The sequence below is a fragment of the Callithrix jacchus genome, chromosome 7 (assembly GCF_049354715.1).
Source record: "Callithrix jacchus isolate 240 chromosome 7, calJac240_pri, whole genome shotgun sequence".
NCBI lineage: Eukaryota > Metazoa > Chordata > Mammalia > Primates > Cebidae > Callithrix > Callithrix jacchus.
This window is the reverse complement of record NC_133508.1, coordinates 93,183,710-93,207,600: the sequence shown is the minus strand read 5'-3', so window position 1 is coordinate 93,207,600 and position 23,891 is coordinate 93,183,710.

The following is a 23,891-nucleotide window of genomic DNA, read 5'->3' as shown; positions in this document are numbered from 1 at the left end:
AGCTTTGGAAAAAAGATTCTAAAGAAATAAGCCAAAATATATATTTTGTCTCTGGATAGATGAATTTTACATTATTTATATTTTCTCTTTACATTCTTCTAAAATTCCAGATTTCTAAATATTATCCTGTAATTATATTATAATCAGAAAATGTAGACATAATATTTTAACTCTACATATTATATTTTGTATATATGATCTGAACACAATTATATAAAAAATACATGTGGCAGAAAAAGACTGTAAAGTAATATAGCAAACTCTTAACAGAAGTTATCCCTGGGTATTACAACTATGTGATATTTTCTCTATTTTTTAAAATGCAAGCATTTTTATAATGGAAAATTATTTTTACTTTAAAGTGAAATAAGTATATATAGGACATGGCCTTGCCTTTGAGGAACTTTAAAAAATTCGTAGCACATAATTGATGATTGAAAGTATAATGAGTTACAGAAGTCTAGGCTGGAAAACATTTTACTAGAAGCCAAAATACTTTGGAAAAATCAAGTTTTTCACTTAAAAAATTATAGTGAGATAAATTGTCACTTGTCTTGCATAGATAACTTTAGAGTGGAAAGTAGTGCTAAAGCCAGGAAGTTGGCTGATTTCTTTTCCACCATGCAACATAAAGTCTAAGAAACTGAATAATAAAAAAAAGAACTATTTGTTAAAATTACTTGAATTAGGAAAATAAAATGAATTATTATGTTTTAAAATACAGAAGCACCAATTACTTTTTATTAAATATAATTTTCACAGAGTAGGCCCTCAATAAAATTTGAAATTTACAAATTATTTTCCAGGACATTTTATATTGGTAAGAATATACATTGCCACATAACAGTTAGAAGTAAAATTCTTGACAATTATATACATTTTTTTTTACTGATCCAGGCCATATGAATTCTGTCTTGACTTTAATATTGACTCATAACCCATTTCTTCAAGGAAACCTCCATGACTGCACTAGTGTGTATCCTTTGTCCCCTCCTCTGACATCTATTAGCGTTTTTCCTCTAAAGCTCATTTGAAAATGTATTATTTCTTACTAACCTATATATTTCCTTAAACAATCCTTTATAATAGTTAAATCTATTGCTAAACAAGATCCTAATCCCCTTGTAAAATGACCTTGGTTTTGGATTGCTGCTCCTCTCATTTTTGTCTTTCTTAAGTAATTATTATTCTTGACTTCCCCATATATTCATATTTCTGCTACTAAATTACCCTATTTATTTTCTCAGCTCTTTTATTGATGTTTCTCAACATCATTTTTCTGGCCACTGCCTTGGCTATTCTCCAAAACAATACTGGTTGGCTTCCCTGACTACTACCCTGAGGCTTCTTGGACCCTTGGACCCTGTTCAGCTCTGTCCCCACGGAGTTCACATTGACACTTGGGTGGGACTGAAGCAATAGGCCTTGGCTGAGCAAGGATACTACCTGTCCCTTGGGATATGAGATAGCATATTGGATGTTTAAAAAGATAGCTTATTGTGCCCAGTTTTCTCATCTGAACAGGAAAACAAAATCTTCCCCATATGGTTATTGTAAGGAGTAAGTAAAATAATGTATGTTAGCATCCATTAGGTACCTACTATATGGTACGTACTATATTGAGTGCTTATTCTTTTTCTCCTTTCCTTTGGGATTATAAATTTTTTGTTTTCCAAATTTTGAGACACTGATCCTGTAATTTGTTACCAGGTATTTTTTGAAATAAGAATTACATGATAAATAATTTTGGGAAACATGAGTTGAATTGGTTTCAAAAGACTTCTCCTCAAGATCTAGAATTTGTTATGATTCTCTAGTGAAATATACTAGGCAAATTCTCTCAAATACATTTGACAGTGGATGTTAGCTTCTCATGGAATATTTATTAAAATCGTGGATTAGAAGATCGTGTTGCCACTTTGGCTTCTCTTTATGCAAACCTCAAAATAAAGTTTCTGCTTTATTGACAGATATGCTAATATAAATTTTTTTAAACTCTATGTTTTACAACTATACACTCATATAAATCAAGCTTTCTCAGTATTGTGCAACCAAAACAAAATAAAAAATGAAATTGGATGCTGAGGATGAAATAAGATGGCAACTTGGGAATCATAAACTTTAATTTCAAACTTCGTGTGTTTAGTATAAACTTTAATTTCAAACTTCATGTGTTTAGTAAAACATCTTTATATCCCAGCACTTTGGGAGGTCGAGGCGGGTGGATCATGAGGTCAAGCGATCGAGACCATCCTGGCCAACGTGGTGAAACCCTGTCTCTACTAAAAGTACAAAAAAATTAGCTGGGCATGTTGGTGCACGCCTGTCCTAGCTACTTGGGAGGCTGAGGCAGGAGAATTGCTTGAACCCGGGAGGTGGAAGTTGTAGTGAGTCAAGGTCACGCTACTGTACTCCAGCCTGGCACCTAGTGACGGAGTGAGACTCTACCTCAAAAAAAAAAAAAATTTATTCATCTCAGTTAATAACTTCAAAAAACCTTAAAGTTATAGAAATTGAACTTATTGATAAATTTCAAAAATTGGAATTAAAATTTCACCTCCAGTATGGAGTAGTAAGCTATTGCAAATAACAGAACTTGGAAAAAGACACAGAACGTTAATTACCTGAAAACTCTGGAGACTGAGCAAAAGCGGAAGTTGTGGAGGAAAGTGAAATATGACATAATGAAACCAAATGGAGCAAGTTCCCTGCTTTTTGTGGCTTTATTTTGAAGGCACCCACAATCATAGTGTAGGCAGTGCCATGTAACTATAATTTTGATTAAAAACCCTGACAGTTTTTTGGCCAAATAAATCAGATAACGGAAACCTGGAGCAACCACAGCCACCAGAGAGTGAGGAGGAAAGAATTAAAGGATGAGAATTAGGGACTAATTCAAAGTTTAAACTCAGCCAAAATTTCCAAATAACCTCTGAACCATGAATTTGTGAGGAAATTGAAAGCAGCTTGCAACAAGGGTCAAATACTTGATCTTTTGAAAAGTGTCTGTTCATGTCCTTTGCCCCATTTTTCAATTGAATTGTTTGTTTTTTCTTTGTTGATTCTGGATATTAGACTTCAGATCCATAGTATGCAAATATATTCTCCCATTCTGTAGGTTGTCTGTTTACTCTGTTCATAATTTCTTTTGTTGTGCAGAAACCCTTTTGTTTAATTAGGTCCTATTTGTCAATTTTTGTTTTTGTTGTGATTGCTTTTGGTGACTTAGCCATAAATGTATTGCCAAAGCCAACATCAAGAAGGGTATTTACTAGGATTTTTATACTTGCAGGTCTTACATTTAAATCTTTAATCCATGTTGAGTTAATTTTCATGTACGGTGAGAGGTAGGGGTCCAGTTTCATTATTCTGCATATGACTAAACAGTTTTCCCAGCACCATTTATTGAATAAAAAGTCCATTATACATTGCTTATTTTTGTTTATTTTGTCAAAGACCAGATGGTTGTATGTGTACAGGTTTATTTCTGGGTTCACAGTTCTGTTCCATTGATCTGTTTTTGTACCAGTACCAGTACCATGCTGTATTGATTACTGTAACCTTACAGTGTAGTTTGAAGTCAGGTAATGTGGTGGGAAGCATGAGCTCAAGAACCACATGTTGGGAACTATGCTTATGTCCTAGGTGATTGGATCGTTGAGACCCAAAGCTTCAATATCATGCAATTTACCTGTGTAACACAGCTGCATGTGTACCTTTAATCGATAATAAAAGTCAGAATTTATAAAACAATCACAACAAAAACCAAATGAAATATAAGTGAAGAAAAATATTCAGGTCTTGTAAATTTCATCTGAGAATTTAGAAGCACTATGTTTGTAATTATTCAGTTGTGTTTGTTACTGGTTTATTATACAGAAAGAAAAATGTTTTGTCTTTTCAGAAAAGATTATTGACTTACGTGAAAAAATTTTAAACTGACCTTAAATATGAGTCTCCATCCATCACAGGTGTGACAGTCTGTAAATTTCAGTCTGCTTAAGGAAAAAACTAACAAAAACACAATAAAACCCCCCCACAAACACTCATAGGAGCAACTTACAAAATTCAGAATCTCTACAACAGAACATTTACAATGCCAAGAATACAATCCAAAATTGCTCAACATATTAAGAATGTGTAGATCTATCTTTAAGGGAAACATATTAAGAATATGTAGGCCTATCTTTAAGGGAAAAGGTAATCAGGAGATGCCAAACACTGAGATAATCCAGATGTTCAAACTATGGGACAAGTACTGTTAAAAAATATATAATGGTGGAGTAAGATAAAGTTACCTATGATTATAATGAATATAAAGATAGGACTTCTTAGCAAAGAAATATAAAATGTAAAACATAAAAGGAAATTTTAGAAATAAACACAATCTGAAGATAAAAATTATAGAATGAGATTACTATCAGAATGAACATGAAAGAGTAAACAGTAACTTTGAAGATCATAACTATTTACTCAGAAAAAGGAAGAAACTTCCTGTGCAAAATATTTAAAGGTCTAATGTATGGATGATTGATGTTTCAAAAGGAAAGGAGAGAAAAATCAAACAGAAAAATATAAAGAAATAGTTACTAAAAACTTCTCATAGTGTGTGAAGACAATAGATTCAAGAAGCTTGGCCAGGCACGGTGGCTCATGTCTGTAATCCCAGCACTTTGGGAAGAGAAGGTGGGTAGATCACTTGAGGTCAGGAGTTTGAGACCAGCCTGACCAACAGGGTAAAACCCCATCTCTACTAAAAATACAGAAATTAGCCAGGTATGGTGGTGCATGCATGTAATCCTGCTACTTGGGAGGGTGAGGCAGGAGAATCACTTAATCCCAGGAGGTGGAGATTGCAGTGAGCTGAGATCTTACTATCACACTCCAGCCTGGGCTACAAAAGCGAAACTCCATTCTGGGGGTTGAGGGGGGCAAAAAAAAAAAAGCTCAGTAGATCCCAAATAGTATAAATTTGATGATAACCATACTTAGGCACATTATAGTCGAACTTCTGAAAACCAAAGATAATCTAAAGACATAATCTTGAAAACAGCTAGAGGAAAAATAACACACTGTGTAAAAAAGAACAAAGGTTTGAATGACTCATGCCCTTTTGTTACAATCAAAAGAGGCCTAAAGACAGTGGAAAACATCTCCAAATGGTAAGGGAAAAAAATGTCAACTCAGAATTTTATATCTGAAGGAAATATATTTTAAGCCTGAAGGTTAAATAGAGACATTTTCAGATAAAGAAAAACAAAGAATTTCAGCCACAAGAACTGCACAACCAGAAAAGATAACAGAAGTTCTTTAGGGTGAAAGAAAATAGAACTGTATGGAAGCTCAGATTCTTAGAAGGGGATAAATAGCCTTGGTAAATATATAGGTCAATATAAAATCTATTTTTTCTTTTAATATCTTTAAAATATATATGACTTTAGTGCAAAAAGGGAATATTGACTTAAGTGATTTATAACATATGTACATATGCAGGCATACCTTGTTTTATTGCACTTCACTTTATTGCACTTAACAGATACGACATTTTTTACAAGTTGATTTGTGACAACCCTGCATTGAGCAAGTCTGTCAGCATCATTGTTCTGACAGTGTGGGCTCACTTTGTGTCTCTGTGTCACATTTCAGTAATTCTCACAATATTTCCAACTTGTTCATTATTATTATACCTGTTATGGTGATTGGTGATCAAAGATCTTTAATTATTATACATATTATTTATTTTTTATGTTTATTGTTTTATTATAAGATATATTTTTTATTTCAATAGTTTTTGGGGAACAGGTGGTGTTTGATTACATGAACAAGTTCTTTAGTGGTGATTTCTGAGATTTTTGTGCACCCATCACCCAAGCAGTGTACACTGTACCCAATGTGTAGTCTTTTATCCCTTACTCCCTGCCAAGTCCCCATATCATATCATTCTTATGCCTTTGCGTCCTCATAGCGTAGCTCATACTTATGAGTGAGAACATAAAATGTTTGGTTTTTCCATTCCTAAGTTAATTCACTTAGAATAATGGTCTCCACCTTCAGGTTTCTGCAAATCCATTATTTCATTCCTTTTTATGGCTGAGTAGTATTATGTCTTTGTGGGTGTGTGTGTGTGTGTGTGTGTGTGTATATGAGTGTGTGTATATGTGTGTGTGTGTACTACATATTCTTTATCCGCGTGTTGATTAGTGGGCATTTGTGCTGGTTCCATATTTTTTGCAATTGCAAATTGTGCTGCTATAAATATGCATGTGCAAGTGTCTTTTTCATATAATGACTTCTTTTGCTATGGGTAGATACTCAATAGTGGGATTGCTAAATCAAATGGTAATATCCTACTTTTCGTTCTTTAAAGAATCTCCATGCTGTTTTCCATAGTGGTTGTACTAGTTTACATTCCCACCAGCAGTGTAAATGTGTTCCTTTGTCACCATATCCATGCCAACATCTATCATTTTTTTATTTTTTAATTATAGCCATTCTTGCAGGAGTAAGCTGGTATCCCATTGTGATTTTAATTTGATTTCCCTGATTAGTGATGTTAAGACTTTTTCATATGTTTGTTGGTCATTTGTGTTTTTCTTTTGAGGATTATCTATTCATGTCCTTAGCCCATGTTTTGATGGGATTATTCATTTTTTTCCTGCTGATTTGTTTGAGTTTCTTATAGATTCTGGATATTTAGTCATTTGTTGGATGCATAATTTGCAAAGATATTCTCCCACTCTGTGCGTTATCAGATAACTCTGCTGAATATTTCTTTTTCTCTGCAGAAACTTTTACATTTAATTAAGTTTTATCCATTTATCTTTGTTTTTGTTGCATTTGCTTTTGGGTTCTTGGTCGTATACTATTTGCCTAAGCCAATGTCTAGAAAAGTTTTTTCAACGTTATCTTGTAGATTTTTATGGTTTCAGATCTTATATTTAAGTCATTGATCCATCTTGAGTTGATTTTTATAAGACAAGAGATGAGGATTGAGTTTTCTTTTACATGTGATTTGCCAATTATCCCAGCACTTGAATTTGTTGAATAAGATGTCCTTTTCCCCACTTTATGTATTTGTTTGCTTTGTCAAAGTTCAGCTGGCTGTAAGTATTTGGCTTTATTTCTGGTTTCTCTATTCTGTTCAATTGGTCTACATGATGGTTTTTATGTCACTATCATGCTGTTTTGCTAACTATAGCCTTGTAGTATAGTTTGAAGTTGGGTAATGTGATGCTTCCAGATTTGTTCTTTTTGCTTAGTCTGGCTTTGGCTATGCAAGCTTTTTTTTTGGTTCCAGATGAATTTTAAGATTGTTCTTCTAGTTCTGTAGAGAATGATGATGGTATTTTGACGACAATTGCATTAAATTTGCAGATTGGTTTTGGCAGTATGGTCATTTTTACAATATTTATTCTACCTACCTATCCATGACGATTGGATATGTCTTCATTTGTTTGTGTCATTTACAATTTTTTCAAGCAGCGTTTTGTAGTTTTCCTTGTAGAATATTTCACGTCCTTGGTTAGGTGTATTTATTTCTTTTCTTTTTTTCCTTCTTTTTTTTTTTTTTTTTTTTTTGAGACAAAAGAGTCTCACTCTGTCACCCAGACTGGAGTTCAGTGGCATGATCTCAGCTCACTGCAACCTCTGCCTCCCAGGTTCAAGTGATTCTCCTGCCTCAGCCTCCCAGATAGCTGGAATTTCAGGCATGCACCACCATACCTGGTTAATTTTTGTATTTTTAGTAGAGACATGGTTTCACCATGTTGGTCAGTCTGGTCTCAAACTTCTGACCTCAAGTGATCCACTCACCTCAGCCTCCCAAAGGGCTGGGATTACAGGCATTAGCCACCACAGCTGGTCTGGTTAAGTATATTTGTAAGTATTTTTTTTCTTTTTTTGAAGCTGTTGTAAAAAGGGTTGCATTCTTGATTTGAAGCTTGGTCACTGCTGGTGTATAGTAGTGCTACTGATTTCTGTACATTGATTTTGTATCCTGAAACTTTACTGAATTCATTCAGATCTAGAAGCTTTATGGATGAATCCTTAGGCTTTTCTGGGTATACAATCATATTATTGGTGAACAGCAGCAATTTGACTTCCTCTTTACTGATTTGGATGCCCTTTATATCTTTCTCTTGTCTGATTGCTCTGGCTAGGACTTCCAGTACTATGTTGAATAGATGTGGTGAAAGTTGGCAACCTTGTCTTGTTCCAGTTCTCAGTAAAAATATTTTCAGCTTTTACCCCTTCGGTATAATGTTGGCTGTGGGTTTGTCATAGATGGCTTTTATTATGTTAAGGTATGTCCCTTCTATGCCAGTTTTGCTGAGGGTTTTAATCATAAGAGGGATGCTGAATTCGTTCAAATGCTTTATCTACCTCTATTGAGATAATCATGTGATTTTGTTTTTAATTCTGTTTATGTGATGTTATCACATTTATTGACTTGCATGTGTTAAACTCCCCCTGTGTCCCTGGTATGAAACTCATTTGATCATGGTGTATTACTTTTTTGATATGCTATTGACTTTAGTTAGCTAGTATTTTTGTTGAGGATTTTTGCTTCTATGTTCAGCAGGGATATTGGTCTGTAGCTTTTGTTGTTGTTGTTGTTGTTATGTCTTTTCTATTTCTTCCTGGTTTAATCAAAGAGGGTTGTATATTTTCAGGAATTTATCTGTCTCCTCTAGGTTTTCTAGTTTGTAGGCATGAAGGTGTTCATAACAGCCTTGAAGGATCTTTTGTAATTTTGTGGTATCAGTTATAATATCCCCCACTTACTTTTAATTCAGCTTATTTGGATCTCCTCTCTTCTTTTCTTGGTTAATCTCACTAATGATCTATCGATTTTATCTTTTCAAAAAACCAGTTTTTTGTTTCATTTATCTTTTGTATTTTTTGTTTCAATTTCATTTAGTTCTGCTCTGATCTTTGTTGTTTCTTCTGCTGGGTTTGGGTTTGGTTTGTTCTTGTTTCTCTATTTCCATGAGCTTAGATTTTCTATTTGTGCTCTTTCAGACTTTTTGATGTAAGCATGAAATTCTATAAACTTTCCTCTTAGCACCACTTTTGCTATATCCCAGAGGTTTTGATAGGTTGTATCACTATTATCCCTCAGTTTAAAGAATTTTTAAATCTCCATCTTAATTTTATTGTTGACCCAAAGATCATTCAGGAGCAGGTTTTTAAATTTCCATGTATTTGTATAGTTCTGAGGGTTCCTTTTGGTGTTAATTTCCATATTTATCCCACTGTGGTCTGAGACAGTACTTGATATAGTTTTGATTTTTTAAAGCTTATTGAGACTTTTTTTGTGGCCTATCATACGTTCTATCTTGGAGAATGTTCCACATGTTGATGAATAGACTGTATATGCTACAATTGTTGGGTAGAATGTTCTATAAATGTGTATTAAGTCCATTTGTTCTATGATAGAGTTTAAGTTCATTGTTTCTCTGTTGCCTTTCTCTCTCGATGACCTGTCTAATGCTGTCAGTAGAGTATTGAAGTCCCCCACTATTATTGTGTTGCCATCTATCTCATTTGTTAGATCTAGAAGTAATTGTTTTATATAAATTTGAGAGCTCCAGTGTTAGTTGTATATATATTTAGAATTATAATTTTTGTTCTGTTGGACTAATCCTTTTATCATTATATAATGTTCCTCTTTGGCTTTTTTTTAATCTTCTGGTGCTTTAAAATCTGTTTTGTCTTACATAAGAGTAGCTACTCCTGCTTGCTTTTGGTTTCCATTTGCATGGAATACCTTTTTCTATCCCTTTACCTGAAGTTTATGTGAGTCCCTATGTGTCAGGTAAGTCTCTTGAAGACAACAGACACTTGGTTGGTGGATTTTTATCTGCTCTGCCATTCAGTATCTTTTAAGTGGAGCATTTAGGGCATGTAAATTTATTGCCTGAACATTCGTTGCCTAAACACCTTGGGGTGTGTGTGTGTGTGTGTGTGTGTGTGTGTGTTATAGTTTCATAGGCCCTATGAGATTTATGCTTTCAGGAGGTTCTATTTTGGTATATTTTGAGGTTTTGTTTCAAGATTTAGAAATAAATTTCTTTAGCATTACTTGTACTGCTTGCTTGGTAGTGGCAAATTCTCTCACCATTTCCTTCTCTGCAAAAGACTTTATCTCTCCTTCATTTATGAAGCTTAGTTTGACTGGACACAAAATGTTTGGCTGATATTTGTTTTGTTAAAGGGCTTCAAATAGTACCTCGATCCCTTCTATCTTATAGGGTTTCTGTTGGGAAATTTGCTCTTACTCTAGGTTCTGGGGTACATGTGCAGAACATGCAGGATTGTTGCATAGGTACATACATGGCAAGGTGGTTTGCTGCCTCCATCCCGCCTTCACCTGTAACTGGCATTTCTGATCATGTTATCCCTCCCCAACTCCATACCCTGCTCTGTTGCCCACCAACAGACCCCAGTGTGTGATGCTCCCCTCCCTGTGTCCATGTATTCTCATTGTTCAATACCCACCTATGAGTGAGAACATCCAGTGTTGATTTTCTGTTCTTGTGTCAGTTTGCTGAGAATGATGGTTTTCAGATTCATCCATGTCCCTACAAAGGACACAAACTTATTGTTTTCTATGGCTGCATAGTATTCCATGGTATATATGTGCCACATTTTCCTTGTCTAGTCTACCATTGATGGGCATTTGGGTTGGTTCCTGGTCTTTGCTATTGTAAACATTGCCTCAATGAACATATGTGTGCATGTGTCTTTATAATAGCACAATTTGTCATCCTTTGGATATATACCCAGTAATGGGATTGCTGGGTCACATGGAATTTCTATTTCTAGGTCCTTAAGGAATCATCACATTGTCTTCTACAGTGGTTGAACTAATTTACACTCCTACCAACAGTGTAAAAGTGCTCCTATTTCTCCACAACAGCATCTGTTGTCTCCAGATGTTTTAATGATCCCCATTCTAACTGGCATGAGATGGTATCTCAATGTGGTTTTGATTTACACTTCTCTAATGACCAATAATGATGAACATTTTTTCATATGTTTGTTGGTTTCATATATATCTTCTTTTGAAAAGTGTCTGTTCATGTCCTTCACCCACTTTCGAATGGGTTTGTTTGTTATTTTTTTGTAAATCTGTTTTAGTTCTTTGTAGATTCTGGATATTAGCACTTTGTCAGATGGATAGATTTCAAAAATTTTTTCCCATTCTCTTGGCTGCTGGTTCACTCTAATGGTTGTTTCTTTTGTTGTACAGAAGATCTGGAGGTAAATTAGATCCCATTTGTCTATTTTGGCTTTTGTTACCAATGCTTTCGGTGTTTTAGTCATGAAGTCCTTACCTATGCCTATGTCCTGAATGGTTTTGCCTAGGTTTTCTTCTAGCGTTTTTATGGTGTTAGGTCTTATGTTTAAATATTTAATCCCTCTGGAGTTAATTTTAGTGTAAGGTGTCAGGAAGGGGTCCAGTTTCTAGCATCTGCACACGGCTAGCCAGTTTTTCCAACACCATTTATTAAACAGGGAATCCTTTCCCCATTGATTGTTTTTGTCAGGTTTGTCAAAGATCAGATGGTTGTACATGTGTGGCATTGTTTCCAAGGACTTTGTTCTGTTCTGTTGGTCTGTAACTCTGTTTTGGTACCAGTACCATGCTGTATTGATTGTTATAGCCTTGTAGTATAGTTTGAAGTCAGGTAGTGTGATGTCTCCAACTTTGTTCTTTTCGCTTAGGATTGTTTTGGCTATGCGGGCTCCCTTTTGGTTACATATGAAGTTTAAGGTGGTTTTTTCCAGTTCTGTGGAGAAGATCATAGGTAGCTTAATGGGGATAGCATTGAATCTATAAATTACTTTTGGCAGTATGGCCATTTTCACAATATTGATTCTTTCTAACCATGAGCATGGAATGTTTTTCCATCTGTTTGTTTCATCTCTTATTTCCTTGAGCAGTGGTTTGTAGTTCTCCTTGAAGAGGTCCTTTACATCCTTTGTTAGTTGTATTCCTAGGTATTTTATTCTCTTTGTAGCAATTGTGAATGGAAGTTTGCTCTTGATTTAGCTCTCTGTTAGCCTGTTATTGATGTACAGGAATGCTTGTGATTTCTGCACATTGGTTTTGTATCCTGAGACTTTGCTGAAGTTGCTTATCATTTTAAAGAGATTTTGGGCTGAGATGATGGGGTCTTCTAAATATACAATCATGTCATCTGCAAAAAGAGACAATTTGGCTTCCTCCTTTCCTAATCGAATACCCTTTATTTCTTTTTCTTGCCTGATTGCTCTGGCTAGAACTTCCAGTACTATATTGAATAGGAGTGGTGAAAGAGGGCATCCTTGTCTAGTGCCAGATTTCAAAGGGAATGCTTCCAGTTTGTGCCCATTCAGTATGATATTGGCTGTGGGTTTGTCATAAATAGCTTTTATTATTTTGAGATACATTCTGTCCATACCTAGTTTATTGATAGTTTTTAGCATAAACAGCTGTTGAATTTTGTTAGCGGCCTTTCTGCATCTATTGAGATAATCATGTGGTTTTTGTCTTTGGTTCTGTTTATGTGATCAATTACATTTATAGACTTGCATATGTTGACCCAGCCTTGCATCCCCTGGATGAAGACTATTTGATCGTGATGGATAAGCTTTTTGATGTGCTGTTGGATTCAATTTGCCAGTATTTTATTTAAGATTTTTGCATCTGTGTTCATCCTGGATATTGGCCTTACGTTTTCTTTTCTTGTTTAGTGTCTGCCAGGTTTTGGTGTCAGGATGATGATGGTCTCATAAAATGATTTGGGAAGGATTCCCACTTTTTAGATTGTTTGAAATAGTTTCAGAAGGAGTCGTATCAGCTCTCTTTGTATGTCTGTTATAATTCAACTGTGAACCCACTGGACCTGGACTTTTTTTGTTGGTAGGCTATTAATTGCTGCCTTGACTTCAGCCCTTGTTATTGGTCTCTTCAGGTTTCAAATTCTGCCTGGTTTAGGCTTGGGAGGATGTAAGCATCCAGAAATTTATCCATTTCTCCCAGGTTTACTGGTTTATGTGCATAGAGCTGTTTGTAGTAAACTCTAATAGTAGTTTGTATTTCTGTGGAATCAGTGGTGATATCCCCTTTACCATTTTTTATTGCATCTATTTGATTCTTCCCTCTTCTCTTTTTTGTTAATCTGCCTAGTAGTCTGTCTATTTTGTTGATCTTTTCAAAAAACCAGCTCCTGGATTTATTGATTTTTTTCGAGGATTTTTTTTTGTCTATCTACTTCAGTTCTGCTGTGATCTTAGTTATGTCTTGTCTTCTGCTAGCTTTTGAGTTTTTTTGATCTTACTCCTCTAGTTCTTTCAATTTTGATGATAGGATGTTGATTTTAAATCTTACCTTGCTTCTCAAGTGGACATTTATTGTTGTAAATGTTCCTCTAGACACTGCTTTAAATGTGTCCCAGAGATTCTGGTACGTTGTGTCTTCATTCTTGTTGGTTTCTAAGAACATCTTTATTTCTGCCTTCATTTCATTGTTTATCCAGTCAACATTCAAGAGCCAGTTGTTCAGTTTCTATGAAGCTGTGTGTTTCTGAGTTAGTTTCTGAATTCTGAGTTCTAATTTGATTGCACTTTGGTCTGAGAGACTGTTTGTTATGATTTCTGTTCTTTTGCGTTTGCTGAGGAGTTGATTTACTTCCAATTATGTGGTCAATTTTAGAGTAGGTGTGATGTGGCACTGAGAAGAATGTATATTCTGTGGATTTGGGGTGGAGAGTTCTGTAATTGTCTATAAGGTTTGCTTTTTCCAGGTCGGAGTTCAAGTCCTGGATATCCTTGTTATTTTCTGTCTCATTCATCTGTCTAATATTGACAATGGTTGGTTAAAGTCTCCCATTATTACTGTTTGGTAGTCTAAGTCTCTTTGTAGGTTGTTAAGAACTTGCTTTATCTATCTGGATGCTCCTGTATTGGGTCCATATATATTTAGGATCATTAGCTCTTCTTGATGCATTGATCATTTTACCATTATGTAATACCCTTCTTTGTCTCTTGATTTTTGTTGGTATAAAGTCTATTTTATCAGAGAGTAGGATTGCAACTCCCTCTTTTTTTTACTCTCTATTTTCTTGATAAATCTTCCTCCATCCCTTTATTTTAAGCCTATGTGTATCCTTACATGTGAGATGGGTTTCCTGGATACAGCACACCAATGGGTCTTGACTTTTTAATCCAATTTGACAGACGGTGTTTTTTGATTGGGGTATTTAGCCCATTTACATTTAAGGTTAATATTGTTATGTGTAAATTTGATCCTGCCATTTTGATGCTACGTGGTTGTTTAGCCTGTTAGTTGATACAGTTTCTTCATTGTGTCTATGCTCTTTACCATTTGGTATGTTTTTGGAGTGGCTTGTACTGGTTGTTCCTTTCTATGTTTAGTGCTTCTTTCAGAAGCTCTTGTAAGGCAGGCCTGGTGGTGATGAAATCTCTGAGCAATTGCTTGTTCCTAAAGGATTTTATTTCTCTTTCACTTTTGAATCTTAGTTTGGCTGGATATGAAATTCTAGGTTGAAAGCTCTTTTCTTTAAGGATGTTGAATATTGGCCCACAATCTCTTCTGGCTTGTAGGGTTTCTGCTGAGAGATCTGCTGTGAGTCTGATGGGCTTCCCTCTGTGGGTAATCTGACCTTTCTCTCTGGCTACCCTTAGCATTTTTTCCTTCATTTCAACCCTGATGAATCTGACAATTATGTGCCTTGGGATTGCTCTTCTTGAGGAATAACTTTGTGGTGTTCTCTATATTTCCTGAACTTGAATATTGGCCTGCCTTGCTAGGTTGGGGAAGTTTTCCTGGGTAATATCCTGAAGAGTGTTTTCCAGCTTGGATTTATTCTCTTCGTCATATTCAGGTATACCTATCAAACATAGATTAGGTCTTTTCACATAATCCCATATTTCTTGGGGGATTTATTCATTTCTTTTCACTCTTTTTTCTCTAATCTTGCCTTCTCATTTTATTTCAGTGAGTTGATCTTCAATCTCTGATATCCTTTCTTCTGCTTTGTCAATTTAGCTATTGAAACTTGTGTATGCTTCTCAAAGTTCTCGTGCTGTGTTTTTCAGCTCCATCAATTTATTTATATTCTTCTCTAAGCTGTTTATTCTCATTAGCATTTCATCAAACCTTTTTTCTAAGTTCTTAGTTTGTTTGCATTGGGTTAGTACATGTTCTTTTAGCTCAGGGAAGTTTGTTATTACCCACTGTCTGAAGCCTGCTTCTGTCAATGCATCAGACTCATTCTCCATCCAGCTTTGTTCCCTTTTTGGTGAGGAGTTGCGACCCCTTGGAGGAAGAGGGATGTTCTGTTTTTGGGTGTTTTTATGCTTTTTGTGCTGCTTTCTTCCCATCTTTGTGGATTTATCTACCTGTGGTTTTGTAGTTGTTGACTTTCAGATGGTGTCTTGAGTGGAAGTCCTTTTTATTGATGATGAAGTTATTTATTTCTGGTTTTTAGTTTTCCTTCTATCAGTCAGGCCCCTCTGCTGTAGGACTGCTGGAGGTCCTACTTGTCTAGGGATCACCTGCAATGGCTACAGAACAGTAAAGGTTGCTGCCAATTTCTTCTTTTGTAATCTTTATGCCAGAAGGATACCTGCCATATGTCAGCCTGAGCTCTCCTTTATGAGGTTTCTCTTTGGATATGTGGGGTTTGAGAGCAGCTTGAGGAGACAGTCTGTCCCTTATAGGTGCTCGAGTGCTGAGGTGTGAGCTCTGCTGTTCTGTTCAGAGCTGCTGGGCAGGTACATTTAAGTCTGCTGCAGCAGAACTCATAACCACCTTTTTTTCTCCTCTGTCCTGGGAAGGTGGGACTTTATTTATAAGTTCCTGATGTGCTGCTTCCTTTTTTCAGAGATGCCCTGCCCAGCAAGGAGGTAGCCTAGTTACAGTCTGCCAGCAGAGGCATTGCTGAGCTGCCATGGGTTCTGCCCAGCTGCTGTGTGAACTTCCTTGGAGTTTTGTTTATAGAGGTATAGTTAGAACTGCCTTGGTAATAGCGGACTGCCTCTGTAATGGCAGACTGCCTCTGTAATGACAGACTTCCTCGGTAATGGCAGATTGCCTCAGTAATGGTGGACTGCCTTAGTAGTGGCAGACTGCCTCAGTAGTGGTGGACTGCCTCAGTAATGGCAGACACCCTTCCCCATCATAGACCTAGACTGTCCTGGGTCCATTTGTGCTTGCTGTGAAACTTAATCCAGAGCATTTCAGACTGCTGGTCTTTGTGGGGGTGGGACCTACTGAGTCAGATCACCTGGCTTCCTGTTTCAGCCCCATTTTTTTTTTCAGTTGAATGGGCAACTCTATCTCCCAGGCATTCCAGGTGCCAGTTGAAATGGCCACCCAGATTTATGTGAGTTTTTGTGTGGAGACCTGCTGTGCTGATTGAAATAGCCATGCTGGAAACTCGTGGCACTTTTCCACCTGGGAATCTCCTGGTCTGTGAGCAGTAAAAACTAATTTGGAAATGCGGTGATCACTCACCCTCTGCATTCTTGCTGGGAACTGCACTGCAGAGCTGTTCCTATTTGGCCATCTTGGATCAGCTCCCCTTGTTCATTTTTTAAAAATTCCTTTTTCTTTATCTTTGGAAGATTTGGTTAATTCAAAAGCCTTGTTTTCAAGCTCTGAGATTCTTTCTTCTACTTGTTAAATTCTATTGTTGAAACTTTCCGGTGTATTTTGCATTTATCTAAGGGCATATGTCATTTCCAGAAGTTGTGATTGTTTTTTTGTTATGATATATATTTCTCTGGAGACTTTTTCATCCATATCATGTATTTTTTAATTTTTTTATGTTGGTTTTCACCTTTCTGTGGTAACTCTTTGAGTAGCTTAATAACCACCTTCTGAATTCTTTATCTGGCAATTCAAAGATATATTCTTGTTTGGGATCCATCATGGAGAGCTAGTGTGATCTTTTGAGAGTTTTATAGAATCTTGTTTTGTCATATTACCAGAGTTACTTTTTGTTTTTTTCTCATTTGGCTAGACTGTTTTAGTGGAAAAATTCTAAAACTCAAGGACTGTTGTTTGGATTCTTTTATCCAATGGGTTGATCCCTTGATGTTGTGCTCTCCTGCTTCCCTTAATGACCAGGCTTCCTGAGATCCAGAGTGTAGCAATTGTTATTTTTCTGGATCTAGCCACAAAGTGGGGCTCCTGGGCTCCTGGCTGAAGCTGGAGAATATCTGCAAAGAGTCCTCTGATATGATCTGTTTTCAAACCTCCCAGCCATGAATACCCCTACTTTCTCTAGTGCAAGTGGCAGGGGAGTGAACTGAACTCTGTGGGATTCCTTGGTTGTAGTTTTGTTTAGTGCACTTGTTTTCTTGAATGCTGATTATGGTAGCAGTGAGGTTGTCACATGGACAGACTCAGGACCTTTGATTAGCCATGGTGTTACAGGCAGTGGAATCAGCTGTTGTTTTCTCCTTGTTTGGAGCAGGGTTGTTCTGTTATGAGTTGCTGTGATGGCTTGAGTTAGTTGGCCTCTAGCCACGTGGTGGCACTTTCAAGAGAGCACCGGCTGTGATAGTAGAAGGGGGATATAAGTTTGTCCTACATTGGCCAGGATAAATACTTGCATTTCTCAGGTGATGGGCAGGGCCATAGAGTTTGCAAGTATTCCTGTCTTTTGTCTTTGCCTACCAGGGCAGGTAGAGACAAACCATCAGTTGGGGACAGGGTTAAGCAAGTCTGAGCTCAGATTCTCCTTGAGCAGGGCTTGATGTGGCCACTGTGGGTGGTGGGGGGTAGTTCTCAGGCCAATGAAGTTATGTTCCCAGGGGGATTATAGCTGCCTCTGCTGTGTCATACAGGTCACCAGGGAAGTGGGAAAAAGCCAACAGTGACAGGACTCACCCAGCTCCCACACAGCCAGCAAGGCCAGTCTCACTTTCACTGTGCCCCATCAATAGCACCAAGTTTACATGTTGGCACCCAGTGAGCAGGGCTGAGATTTTTCCCAAGGCTAAAAGCCTTCCTTCTGAGAAAGCAAGGAGGGATCTCAGTCCTCTCCTTTCCCCACCTGCTCACACCATCAGCTATGCTTCTGTGATTGCATCTGTGTTTCCTGTTTGCCCCCTTCAATCCCAGATTCTACTCAGGAAAATTCATGCACAGTCAAAATTATTGCAAAATTTAATTGTAATAAACTGGAAGCTTCCTTCACCCTGTGGCCCCTGCCCAATTTCTCTGGCTATCTTCTTCAAGGATCGCTTTGAGATAATAAAGCCAGTGATGGCTTTCCTGGGCTCAAGCTGGTGACCAGGAGTGCTTATAGGGCTCATCCTGCTGCTTCTTCTACTTTTAAATGTCACCAAGCTCCTCAAATCCATTACAGCTCTAGGTAAGGTTAAATTCTTTTCCCATGATCTGGATTTCCAGGTTCCTCAATGGGGTTAAGCATTCAAAGGTAGACTTTCTCCCCCCTCACACTTTGGGTACTCACAGTTTTTCAGCTGTCTCAGGGATTTTGTAGTGGCAAGCTGCTTCTTTGGGTCTGTGAATGCTTTCAGTTTTCTTGGTATGTCCCTGTGGTGGTTCTTGGAGCAAAACTTCACAGTGTGAGTCTCTACACACTGTTCTCTCCATCCAAGTGGGAGCTGCACATTAGTCCTGTCATCGCTCCACCATTTTCCCCATCCACCTGTGTAATATTCATTTAACTGGTGATAAACAGAGGCTCTGGGGTCACCGAGCCTCTCAACCTTAACAGCTGTGGCATACCATTCTTTCCCAGTCGCTTCAACTTACCTCTCTTATTTCTTGGAATTTATCCTATGATCAAAAATAAACAAAAGTTATACATCACTAAGGAGGAAAAGAAATGTCTTGGGAGACTACCATGCAGACCAATTTGAGGAGTATTTGGGAAGGGCAGCCTTCTTGGTGGAGGGGATTCTTTCTGTTGCCACCTCACCAGGACAGAAGTCACTCAACTTCCTTTTGATCAGTGGTCTTCGATGTTACTATTTGGATTGTTGTGGGTCACCACAAACCATGTCCATATAAGATGGTGATGTTAATCAATAAATGTGTGTGTTCTGACTGCTCCACCAACCACCTATTCCCCTGTCTCTTTTCCTCTCCTCAGGTCTCCCTATTCTCTAAGAGGAAACAATGTTGAAATTAGGCCATTTAATAACCTTATAATGGCCTCTAAGTGTTCAAGTGAAAATAAAGAGTCTAATGTTTCTCACATTAAATCAAAAGCTAGAAATACTTAAGTTTAGCGAGGAAGCCATGTTGAAGGCCAAAATAAGCTGAATGCTAGGCATCTACATTCTTGAAGTCTCCTCCAGTGAACATGCAAATAAGAAAAAAGTGAAGAGGTCTTATTACTGATATGGAGAAAATTTGAGATCTAGATAGAAAATCAAAACAGCCACCAAATTCCTTTAAGTCTAAGCCTAATCTGGAACAAGGCCCTAACTTGCTTTAATTTTGTAAAGGCTGATAGAGATAAGGAAGCTTCAAAAGAAAAGTTGGAAGCTAGCAGAGGTTGGATCATAATGTTTAAGAACTAAGCCATCTTCATCTATAAAAGAGCAAGGTAGAGCATCAAGTGCTGATGTAGAAGCTGCAGCAAGTTATCCATAAGGTCTAGCTCAGATTATTGATGAATGTGGCTACACTAAACAATTGATTTTTCAATGTAGATAAAACAACTTTATCAGATGAAGATGCCATCTTTCATAGCTAGACAGAAAAAGTCAATGCCTTACTTCAAAGCTTCAAAGGACAGGCTAACTCTCTTGTTAGAGGCTACTGCACATGGCAACTATAAATTGAAGCCACTGCTCATTTGCCATTTTGAAAATCCTATGGCCCTTCAAAATTATGCTAACTTTACTCTGTCTGTGCTCTAGAAGTGTAACAACAAAGTGTGGGTAATGGCACATCTGTTTACAGTATGATTTATTGAACATTTTAATCCCGTTATTGAGACCTACTGCTCTGAAGAAAAGATTACTTTAAAAATATTACTGTTCATTGACACACATAGTCACCCAATAACTCCAGTGAATATGTAAAAGGAGATAAGTGTTTTTTCCATGCCTGCTTACACAACATCCATTCTGCAGTCTGTGGAACAAGGAGTAATTTTGACTCTCAAGTCTTATTATTTAAGAAATAAATTTCACAGGGCTGTAGCTACCATAGATAGTGATTCCTATGATGTATCTGGGAAATATCAATTAAAAACCTTCTGGGAAGGGTTTATCATTCTAAATGTCATTAAGAACATGGAAAGAGGTTAAGATGTCACCATTAACAGAAGTTTGGAAAGAGTTGATTCAAACCATTATGATTGACTTTGAAGGGTTCAAGACTTCACTGGAGAAAGTCAACACCAATATGCTAGAAATCTCAAGAGAATAAGAATTAGAAGTAGAGCCAGAAGATGAGACTGAATTTCTGTAATCTCATGATGAAATTTGAACAGATGAGGAGTTGCTTCTTATGGATGAACAAAGAATGTAGTTTCTTGAGATGGAATCTACTCCTAGTGAAGATACCATGAACATTGTTTAAAAGACAACAATTAGAATATTACATAAACTTAATTAACAAAGCAGCAGCAGGGTTTGAGAAGACTGATTCCAATTTTGAAGGGCATTTATTTCTCACCCCATACAAAAATCAATTCAAAATACATGAAAATTCTAAGTGTGAGACTTGACAGTATAACACTACTAGAAGAAACAGGGAAAATGATCCAGGAAATTAGTCTGAGAAGAGATTTTATGAATAAGACCTCGAACACAGAGGCAACAAGAGCAAAAATAAATGGGATTACATCAAACCAAAAAGCTTTTGCACAACAATGAAAACAATTGACGCAGTGAAAAGGCAATGTACACAATGAGAGAAAATATTTATAAACTATTTCTGTGACAGGGCTTAACATCCAGAATATACAAGAAACTCAAACACTCAACAGCAAAGAAATCAAATAATTCAATTAAAAACTTAGCAAAAGATCTGAATAAACATTTCTAACTAGAAGATATACAAATGGCCAGCAAATATATGAATACATGCTCAAAATCACTAATCACAAAGAAAATAGAAATCAAGACCACAATTAGGTATTATCTCATCCCATTTTAAATGGCTATTATCAAAAACATTAAAAAAAATCACCAATGCTGTTGAGGTTGTGAAGAAAAGGGCACTCTTACATGCTGTTAGTAGGAATGCAGAAGAATACAACCACTATGGAGAAGAGCATAAAGGTTCCTCAAAAACCTACAAATGGAACTTCCATGTGATCTAGCAATTCCAATAGGTAGATATCTAAGAAAAAAGGAAACTAGTGTATCACAGAGATATCTACACCCCATGTTTATTGCAGCACTATTCACAATAGCAAAGATAAGGAATCAACTCAAGTGTCCAATAACAGATGAATGGATAAGGAAAATGTGGCATATATGCAACATGGAATACTATTTAGCCATAAAAAGGAATGAAATCCTGTCATTTGTGGCAAATAGATGAGCCTGAAGGACATTATATAAAGTGATATAAGCCAGAAGGAGAAAGTTGAACATTGCATGTTCCCCTTCATGTGGGGAAGATAAAACCCTCATAGAAGTAAAGAGAATAGAAATTACTAGAGGCTGTGAAGGGTAGGAAAAAGGGAGCAAACAGAGATTTGTTAAAGGAAACAAATTACAGCTAGATAGGAGGAATATGTTCTATTGTTCTATAGCACTATAGGATTACTATAGTTAACAGCACATTCATTTTTCAAATAGCAAGAAGAGAGGATATTGAATGCTCCCAATACAAATAAATGATAAATGTTTGAGATGATTGGTGTGCTACTTACCCTGATCTGACCACTGTATATTATATGTATCAAAATATCACTATATACCCCATAAATATGTACAAATTTTATGTCAATTAAAAATAAATAAAAATCTTAAAATTTGCCATCAAATAGCATTGCATGCTACAGACAAATCTTTCATGAAAGGAGGTAAAGCAATGCAGCAAACTTCATTGTCCTACTTTAGGAAATTACCACAGCCACCCCAACCTTCTGCAGCCACACCCTGACCAGCCAACAGCCATCAATATGGGCATAACCTTCCATGATCAAAAAGATTAGGACTTGCTGAAGGCTCAACTGAATCAGGTCTGGAACTGAATCTGCAACATCCCCGTAGTATGCCTGTAATTAAAAGGTATGATCTCCAGAGGCCAGAGCCAAGGATAATGGAGATAAACGTAGAAAGGCAATACTCCCTGAGTATGGAGTCAAGCTTTACCTAGGCGTCTTTTCTACTCCTAAGTAGTAGACCTTCAAGATTTCTGCCTGTTAGGATTTCTGATTTATTATGGAACAATGTCTACTATATGTCTCCTACAGTTTCCACTTCTGAATGAAGTTATTTATTGTGGCTTTTCTGTTCTCTTGTATATTGGGTGTGTATGGGACAGATGATTGGTCTCTGTAGTACATAGGTCTTCAGACCAAGTGAAGCCACATCTGGACCTGATAAAAAGATTACTTTGCACAAATACTTTGATGAAAAGGTTGCTGCATATAGCCCAGTATTTGATCTGAATTGTCCCCCCTCCAAAAATCATATATTGAAGTCCTAATCCCCAGTATGTCAGAATGCAACTGTATTTGGAGATAGGGCCTTTAAATAAAAAGGAAATTAAAATAGTATCATATAGATGATCCCTAGTTCATGTTGACTGTTGTCCTCATAAGAAGAGAAGATTAGGACACAGACAGGCACAGAGGGAAGGCCACACAAAGACAAGGGAGAAAACACAACTATTTGCAATCCAAGGAGAGGGCCCTTGTAAGAATATCCTGCCAATATCTTGATGTAGTAATTGGACAGACTGTTGGGGTGACTCCTTGAAGAGGGCTGTGTGTGTATAGTGTGTGCACAGAGGCAAGTGGGTAAAAATTTTGTCATTATAAAAGCTGGTGGTGTTAGTCATTAGAGCTATTTATTGGTATCTCTTGTTCTTCTGTGTAGTAGTCATCTTCTTCTGGGTTACACTGCGATGACAAAAGACTCCAAACTCTCAGCGGTTTATAAGAACAAAAGATCATTTCTCATGTATTTGCATGTTGATCGTAGGTAAGCATTGCTTCACTTTATGTATCACCTTCATTCTAGAACAGAGGCTGTCTGAACAGCCCTTATTTGGGACATATCATTTTTATATCAGGAAAAAGAACAATGATAGAACCATTGTTCTATCATGTACAATGGTGGCTTTACATTTTCTGCTCAAATGTAACACATATCACTTCTGATTACATTTAATTGGCCAAAGCAAGCCATATGGCCAAGCCTGATATTGATGAAATGGGAACGTGTACTTGTCCCACAGTCACATAACAATGTATGGTGAAGGTACACCATCCTCTTGCAGGACAGCAGCATGTAATTGGTACTAATAATATAATCCAAGGACATAGCTTAATTGCTCATTTAACCTTTTTAAAGTTGAGTGATTAGGCAAATTAAATGTAAGTGGCCGAAGTACATGTTATTTTTAAGAAGAAACCTTTAAAGATTTGCCTGGTTCACCCCCTTTTTATCTTCCTGCTATGGGAGACAGTTGGGGGATGTTCAGTTTACATGTATTCCTGATGGAGAAAGGGGAGAAGAACTCTTGGCCAACTCGTGATGGCCATGTAGTGTGACCAAGAAATTCATCTTTGCTTTCTGAAGCCACTGAGATTTTAGAGTTGTTTGTTACCACAGCAAAACATAACACATTCTTTCTATGAATGCTAAAAGAGATTTGAAAACCACTCATTGTCTTAAAAAAAAAAAAACTACAGCATAGAACACAG